The sequence below is a fragment of the Vombatus ursinus genome, unplaced genomic scaffold, assembly GCF_900497805.2.
Source record: "Vombatus ursinus unplaced genomic scaffold, bare-nosed wombat genome assembly UNPS02014962.1, whole genome shotgun sequence".
Classification (NCBI taxonomy): Eukaryota; Metazoa; Chordata; class Mammalia; order Diprotodontia; family Vombatidae; genus Vombatus; species Vombatus ursinus.
The window spans coordinates 2,124,488-2,133,486 of record NW_020954740.1 but is presented as its reverse complement, the minus strand read 5'-3'; positions in this window follow the sequence as shown (position 1 = coordinate 2,133,486).

Genomic DNA, 8,999 nt, shown 5'->3' with positions numbered 1-8,999 from the left:
CCCAGGCAATAAAGTAGCCAGGGTTGCTGAGGGATGGACAAGAAGGAGAAGTAGACAGACTTATCAGAGAATGATCAGGGAATGTTTTAGCAAGGGATAATAGGGAAAATCCTAGACAGGTGAATGAAGAATTGGGGGAATTTTGCAATAAAGGACCTATGCAGGTTCAATCAAAAGGCCTCCAGTGAGTTATCTCAGAAGAGAGGAATTGTGTTTGTGTTGGAGGGAAAGGGAGAAGAATTAAAGTATCCGACAAAAAAGACAGATCCAAGCTGAAAGTCTATGTTTGTCAACAAGATCTGAGGACAAGTGGCAGGACCTAGATCACCAGCTAGAAATCAAGGTCAGGATTCAATGAGGATAACAACAAGGATACCAAGCCCTTCTGCCTCCCCAGTAAAGCTGGGAGCTAAAGTACAAGGTGAAGCCTTAGTGAGAAGGCAACTCCCCAAGAATTACTGAAAGTAAAGCCCAAAATCACTTAACACTACAGTCAGATTGACTTAATCCTGGATCACCTAAATTTAGGCCCTATTTTCCCTAAGAAGCAGATGAGTTCCAGATAGTTTCCTGAGGGTAGTATTAATTAAGCCTGAGGGCAAGTTGTCCCAGGACTAGACCTCACCATTAACTTTCATACTGATCTGACCACATGGGAGAGCTTGTGAGGGAGGTTAGTCAATGGCCTTGTTAGTTTGCTATGGCACCATTTATCAAGTTTAAAAGCTCCTTTAAAGCTGTCCAGTTTGGCTTCACGTCATCTTCACTCTCCCCTACCTCCCACCTAACACCTGCCACCCCTCATTAGTTTTGAAATGAAGTGGCAAAGCCCTGAGGAACTAACTATAAACCAGAATTAAGGCTGCCAGAGAAATATCAACAATCTCAGATATGCAGTTGATACCACTCTGATGGCAGAAAGCGAGGAAGAATTAAGAAGCCTCTTGATGAGGGAGGAGAGTATAAAATCTGGCTTGATGCTTAACATTAAAACAACAACAACAACAACAACTAAGGTCTTGGCATCTGATCCCATCACTTCCTGAGAAAGAAAGAAGGAGAAGAAATGGAAGCAGTGTCAGATTTTATATTTTGGGGCTCAAAGATCACTACAGATGGTAACTGCAAGCATGAAATTAAAAGACATTTGCTCCTTGGAAGGAAAGCTACGGCAAATCTGGACAGCATACTAAAAAGTAGACACATCACCTTGCCAACAAAGGTCTGTGTAGTCAAAGCTATGGTTTTTCCAGTAGCGATGTATAGCTGTGAGAGTTGGATTGTAAGGAAAGCTGAAGGCCCCAGAATTAGGGCTTTCAAATTCTGGTGCTGGAGAGGACTTTTCAGAGGCCCTTGGACAGCAAGGAGATCAAATCTGTCAATACTTAAAGAAACTAATTCAGGCTATTCACTGGAAGGTCAAATACTGAAGCTGAAGCTTAAATCCTTTGGTCACATAATGAGAAGATGAGACTCACTGGAAAAGACCCTGATCTTGGGAAAGACTGAAGGCAAAAGGAAAAAGGGATGGTAGAGGATGAGATAGATAGATAGTGTCATGGAAATAATGAACATCAACTTAAACAGACTTCAAGAGATAGTGGAGGCTAGAAGGGGTCACAAAGAATCAGACAGTACTGAATAACACCATTACTAAAACAACTACTTTCATTTCCCAACTATGTGCTACTGCTGGCTCAAAGTCTCTTTTAACCTCTCCTAAAACTTAAGTATCTAGAATACTTGTGCAGGGCTTGTGAAAGATTTAACAATCATCACATTGCTCTCCCTTTCAGCTCAAGACCCAAGGTACAGTTCCAGCTGAGTCAAATGCCTCCTCTCAGAAAGAGGAACTCCTAATAGCTAAGTATTAAGTAAAATGTGTCATTGTTTGGCAGTTCTGTTGGCAACAGCTTTATCATATTTACCAGCTTAGAGGTCCAAATTTTACAAAAAAGACTGAAGGGTAACATGCAGTTTTACTAACCTGGAATACATCTGGCTTCTCCCCAAAAGGGGAAATTGGGAAGGAAAATTACATCATTATCTATATTCTAGCTCACATTTGAGCAGCAGTATAGCCTTCACCCAGTTTGTAGTTCACATTCTAATCATCACATCACCCCAAACTCAGCAATTGTTGTCTTATCCCCACTGAACCTTAGCACCTAACAGGCTTTCCTCAGAAGCCATTCTCTATGGTTCCTTCCTGGTTTCTGCTCCCTATGGCTCCTCTCTTGAATCCTTTTTTACTTACAGGAGCTACCTCTTTCTTCCCACACGCCCTCTGATTCCTAAAGTCAGGTTTAGTGGTGCAACTTGGGTAGTCATCTATCTAGCAGGTTTCTCCCCTCCCCCAATCTATTCCCTGTAGGTGTGGTCACAGATGGGTTATATTGACAAAGCAAAGGGCCTCCTTTGTAAAAATGACAGTTTTCAACATTATCACTACCAGTTCTACAAAGTATTCACCTTGCTTGTGTAGAAAGTATTAGGGTTGCCAGCATTTCTACAATAAATAATAGATTCCTCTCTTCCGCAAAGTAATAGCCTATCAACTCCACAATAATTACTCCCATTCAAAAGAACATTTGCCTTAGGTGATATTTTTAACTAAAGAAGCAATTAGTTTGTGTGACCACCTGTGCCCTCATTTCCCCAGGCCTGAAAAGTTAAGGTTCATAGCAGAAGCATCCAATTCTGAGGCCTACTTCTAGGTCACCCCATGCCTGTGGCCACTAGCTAATCATGCTTCCCCCAGTCTGAGGTGATTTAACCTCTTGAGCAGGTACACATTATTGTAGGGTCATTGATTTATAGAAAAATAACTGAAAGAGACCTTAGAAGCCCTCTCATTTTACAAATAAGGAAACTGAGGCACAGAGAGGTTAAGTTACTTGACCAGGATCACACAGCTAGTAAGCTTCTGAGGATGGATTTGAACTCAATTTTTTTCTGGTTCCAAGTCTAGTGCCTTTTCTACTATATGTCATGTTGCTCTCGCTCTCTCTCTCTCTCTCTCTCTCTCTCCTATTCAATATTCTGCTTATTTGTAACACACACACACACACACTTTTCCTGCTACCCTTGATGCTTGTGTGCTCATTAACTTCATTGTCTTCATTAGATGACTCCGTAGCCTCACCAGAATGATGATTGGTAACTGAATCCCATTAGCAATCAGTGTCTCTGAGGCTGACCCCTGCTTCCTTTTTTGTGTGATCCATTTAAAGGATTGTAGGGTCACAAGGGAGGGGGTAGGGGTGGAAGGAAATGAAGCATCTCAGATATTTGTATTAAGTGCTCCCTGGGTGGGTAATGTCAAATGAAAAAGCAACTAGGGCTATGTCCTCTTTTGGGCAATAGACATTTGGGAAAAAAAAAAAGTTGGATGCTTTAAAGGAATTTCAAGGGGCTAGAATTTTATTCCTTGTTCTTCTTCAGATTGTTGTGATTCTTTTAGGACTATGAAATAAAGGTATTAAAAGAACCACCTCTCCTGATTGTAGGAAACCCTGAAGCATATTTGGTATGGGTGTAGTTTCAGAATCAAGGGTAGTACATTCAACGGAAGAGAAACATCCACTGAGCATGTGGCCATCACCAGAACCCCAGTAAAACATAAAAATCCCTGGGGCTTCTCGAGCTCACTAACCACACCAAAGTATCTTAAATATTTTCATTGGCAGAATTCTGAGAACCAACACAGAGTGCAGAAGTATGCCTAGCAGCAAACCTTGCCCCACCAGATAGACATTCCTAAGGGACCTGGGGTCCTTTGAATAGTTCCTTACAGGGTGATGACTTGAATATTTAAACAATGACCTATTTCTCAGACCTGCTGTTTACCTTCTCCTTTATCCTTCCTCTCCTTTTGGGCCACTGGTAGTGCAGTAGATAGAGTGACAGGCCTGAAGTCAGGAAGACTCATATTCATGAGTTCTAATCTGGTCTCAGAGGCTTACTAGCTGTGTCACCCTTGGCAAGTCACTTAACCCTGTTTGCCTCTGTTTTCTCATCTGTAAAATGAACTGGAAAAGAAAATGGTAAATATTCCAGTAACTTTGCCAAGAAAATCTCAAACGGGATCATGAAGAGTCAGACATGACTGAAAATGACCAAACAACAACATTCCTCTCCATTTATTCAAATATTTATCATATCTTTCAAGGAATAGTTAGATTGTACAAGAGGATACAGCATTGAACTTTGTATCAGGAAGTCCTGAATTCAAATCCTGCAGCAGGTACTTATCGGCTTCATGACCCTGGGCAAGTATCTTAACATCTCTGGCTCTCACTTTCCCTGTCTATAAAATGAGAGGATAGAACTCAATGGCTTCTACAATCTCTTCCAGCTTTAAAACTATGATCTTATGACCTTTTTAAGGAAACCCAAACTAATTTATTAGAATCTCTCCCTTCTCCTAATATCCACAACTCTTAAAGTGTAAAGTCTAGAACTTGATTATACATAGATTTGTATTGGAACCAACAAGTAATATACTTACTTGTTGAATATACTAACACAGCCTAACAAGCAAAGGGTAAACGTTTTTTCCATCATGATAGCAATACTCAGAGAAACCGTATTTCCTCAACATCAAGGCCACCATTTATCTCCTGACCTCTGTAACATTACTTCTATCATGGGACATAACTGCCACCTGCAGAGATTTATTGCTATAGCATGTTTCCTTCATAAATCCAGACATAACTGTACCCATAGTCAGACTATCTTTAGCATCCTGCCTTGTTTCCCGTTTGTAAAAAAAAAAAAAAAAAAAAAACTCTACTTTATTCCAAGCATTAAGAAGACTACAAAAGACACAAATAAATAATTTGGTCCATGACCACAGGCCACTTAGAAGATGAAGATTATAGAATCATAGATTTTGAGCTAGAAGGGAGAATAGAGGTCATTTAGTCCAACCCCCTCAAAAATCAGACACCCAGAGAGGTTTATAAATGATTAAAATATAATAGCAAAAGACATTACACTCTAGAAAGAAAAAGTCCCAAAGTGCATTTCTATTCTTTGCTGGCAGAAGCATCAAACCACTAGAATATTCAGTATAATCTCTGTGCCTTTGTTATCTGTTCATCCCCATTTCCTTGAATGTACTTTCACCTCATCTCCACGTTATAAAATCCCCTTTCCCTCCAAAAAAAACCCTCTGTTCGGGTAATATTTTTGACGTGAAAACTTTTATAATTTACCTAGCTGCTATTGTCCTTCTCCCCCAAATTTTACCTTGTACCTATCTTTTTGAAAATGTATAGATATTTATTTACATGAATGTTTTTCCATAGTAGAATATAAACACCTTGAGGGAAGGGACTGTTTCATTTTTGTCTTTTTATCCTCAGAACTTAACACAGTTGCTGACACATTTTGTTGTTCAGTCATTTTTTCAGTCGTGTCCTACTCTTTGTGACCCCACTTGGGGTTTTCTTAGTTTTTCTTGGATACTGGAGTAGTTTGCCATTTCCTTCTCCAGCTCATTTTACAAATGAGGAAACTGGATAGAGTGACTAGCCCAGGGTCACTAGTAAGTGTCTGAGGTTGGATTTGAACTCTGGAAAATGAATCTTCCTGACTGTAGGCCCACCACTTTATCCACTGAACCACCTAGCTGCCCATTGCTGACACATAATAGGTGCTTAATAAGTGGTGGCTGGTTAATTGAATTTCATGCAATAGATAAGGAGGGAATAATATAAGACCATATATACATATATATATATATATATATATATACACACACACATATATAGTGTCATATTGAATAATATAAGGCAAGGATTCCCTTCTGCACCTTAATTCATGAAGTCACAGATGTTATACAATCATGAGATGTTAATGAGGAATTAAACTGACTATGGAAATTAATCTAGCCCTGATCCTTTTACAGAGTTTGAACACCCCTCTAAAGTCAAGGTGAAAACAGGATAACTGGCTGAGAAAATGAATTAGCAATGACTTTGAGCATTATAAATACTTAAGCCCTAAGGAGCTCTAGTCAGTCAAGGCTCAGAACAGTTGTGGAATGAGATCCCTACAGGGAAGGGAAAACAGAATACCTTAGTCCTCCCCACCCACATCGGCCACGTAGCAGAGAAAGGGATCCAGTCGGGAACAGAGGCACATCTTGCTGGCTGTTACAGATGAAGAGAGATCATAAACCAAGGGAAGAAGCAGCTTCAGAGAGCATATCCCTTAATTCTATCAGAAATGTTAAGTTGCCTTTTCTGTACATGCATCTCACATGTGTGCCCTGCTGCCATTGTATTATAAATTTGAACCCGCTCTCCCACAGATTGTTTGTATGTGTGGGAGAATTCTCATGCATATAGGGAAACGTCTTGTAACTGCTGTTCTTGCTTTGCCATCTGAATAAATGGCTTTTTATTGTTCAGTCATTTCAGTTGTGTCTCACCCTTCATGATTCCATTTGGGGTCTTCTTGGCAAAAATACTAGAGTGGTTTACCATTTCCTTCTCCAATTCATTTTACAGATGAGGAAACTGAGGCAAATAGGGTTGACTTGGCTGTACTAATAGGTCATTGAGTCTACTGGATGATTTTTCATTAGGGGCACATATATAGCCTCTGGGCTATAGGGTTAGAAATACAGAGACCTATAGAACAAAAGCAAAAGATGTCTTTTAGGGTACCCAACCTGCAAAGATGAAAAAAATAATTGGAGGAGTATCTTGAAGGAGTCGTTTCATATAAGGTGCCATTTTAAATAAAGTAAAATGTAAGTGCCATAGATGAACAAGAAGGGAAGAAGACATTGGTTGGAACAGGTATGTCCCCACAACAGGGCGTCATTAGGAAGAATGTTTTCCCAGGAAACTTGCTATTGGGGCAAAGGCAATGACCTCTGAGTCAGAGGACTAAGGCTTAAACCCTGCTTTTGACACTTTCTGCACACGCAACCTCGGGAAAATAACAACCTCCCTGGGCTTTAGTTTCCTCGTCAACAAAATGAGCCTCTGAAGTTGGTTCCTGCTCAACTTCCACAACAGTAATGGAAAATCACATTGTATCATTTTTCACTGATTTCCATTGTATAAAATGCAAATTCCAGACTTTCTTAGCTTTAGTGGCAATCAGGAAAAATCAAAGAGACAGTCATAGACAAATTATACTCCCAATTAATGGGGAGGAATAGTCAGAGAAAGCTTCCAGGAGGAGGTAGGTACTTCAGATGAGACTTAAGAGTTTGACATGGATCATCTCAGTTGATTCACGTAACCTGTGTAAGTATTAGGATTCTCATTTTACAGGTGAGAAACTGAAGACATTATTTGTATATATATATATACACACACACACACACACAGAGATTAAAAGAGGATCAAAACTCCCCAACTAATATTGTATATTGTATATTATATATTATATACCTCTAAAAGTCAACAGAAAATGGAAAAGAAAGCTACCATTGAAAATTTTACTTTCTGTCAAAGGCTGAAGTGAACAATATTTATTACCTCCCAAGGGACATCACATTGATAAGCTATTAATGGCTGGCAATTTTCCTTAGAGATATTGAAAACATGATATTTAAGAAAGAGTACACTCTGTCTAGACCATACTCATTTTTTTATTATTTTCACTAATAATACTTAATGATTTAGCAACACTTAGAATTTTCCATTGCAGTTCCACAGCATTCACTGAAAAGGCCAGAAAAAAATAAAAAGCCTCCTCATCAAAATGGAAGAACAGACCACCTGCTGGGTCTGAAGGAAATGCTCACAATGAAAATGGCTTATTTGTGGGGAATTTCCAAAGCCACTTCCTCATGAAATTTTAGAAATTTCCAAATGAAAAAAAATTGTACCATTCTAAATTATTTGATGATTTCATTCTGTGATATGTGTTCTACTATTTTTAGTTCTTGGCACTCACTGACCTTTATGGCTCCTTAATGCCCTATAAATTCATATTACCTTCTAAAAGCAGATTTGTCTACAGTTCTCATTTCCACATTTTTGCTGCTATTAACTTAATAAGTATTTGAGCTTTCTCTCTTTCTCTCTCTCACACGTGCTTTCTTTCATACAAACACACACACCACAGCCAAGTGGTTTTCAGCAGCACATACAAATAAACGAATAAATAAAAATGTGAATTTGTCAGTCTCACACAAGATGTAAGTTTATAAATAAGCTGTGATTTTTATTTGCTCTGATCATAAGAAATTTGCAAATCTGTCAGGTCAAAATACCAGCACACACACAAAACATCTGTTACTTAGTGCCAATTTTTTTTTTCAAGAAACATTTGAATAGTGTGAGGAATTGTCATTCTGTACATTTCTCTTTGATTATAGAGGGTACAGCCTACCATTATAACAGAAATAGTTAATATTACAGCAGTAGGTAGCCTAGAAACATACAGTTCCTTCTCCTTTCAGATTTTTATTTATTTGAAAAAGGTCTAAGCAGTCTGATTTATGCCAAATTCTTGAAGGAGTTGCTTGAATACATATACAGAACATAGCTTATGTGGGATTCCTAGCTCGAAGACTTAGTTAGCAATGATAAAAGAGATTTTTCCTTAGGAAATAGATTGATTTTGCATAACTTCTCCAAATCAAACAAGGTATCAACAAGTCTTTATTGAATGACCACTGTGTGCTCAATTCTGTGCTAGGAATTGTGGGAGATATAGAAGTATAAATCATGGTCCCTGCCCTTGAGAAATGTTCAGTCTCTTTAGACAGATAAGACTAACAGCAGTAAACAATAAAAGACAGAATATAAGTTATAAATTATATGAGACAGACTAAATTCTCTGAGAAGTCCAGAATACAGAGAGACCAATGAGGGCTAGAATAATCAGAGAAAACTTCATGTAGAAAGTAGATCATTGAACTAAGACTCAAGACCTTTATGTAGATCATCTAATTTGAATCATATAACCACTGTGTGTTATTATTCCTATTTTATGTGAGAAAACTGGGACTGAGAAAGTTTAAAGGA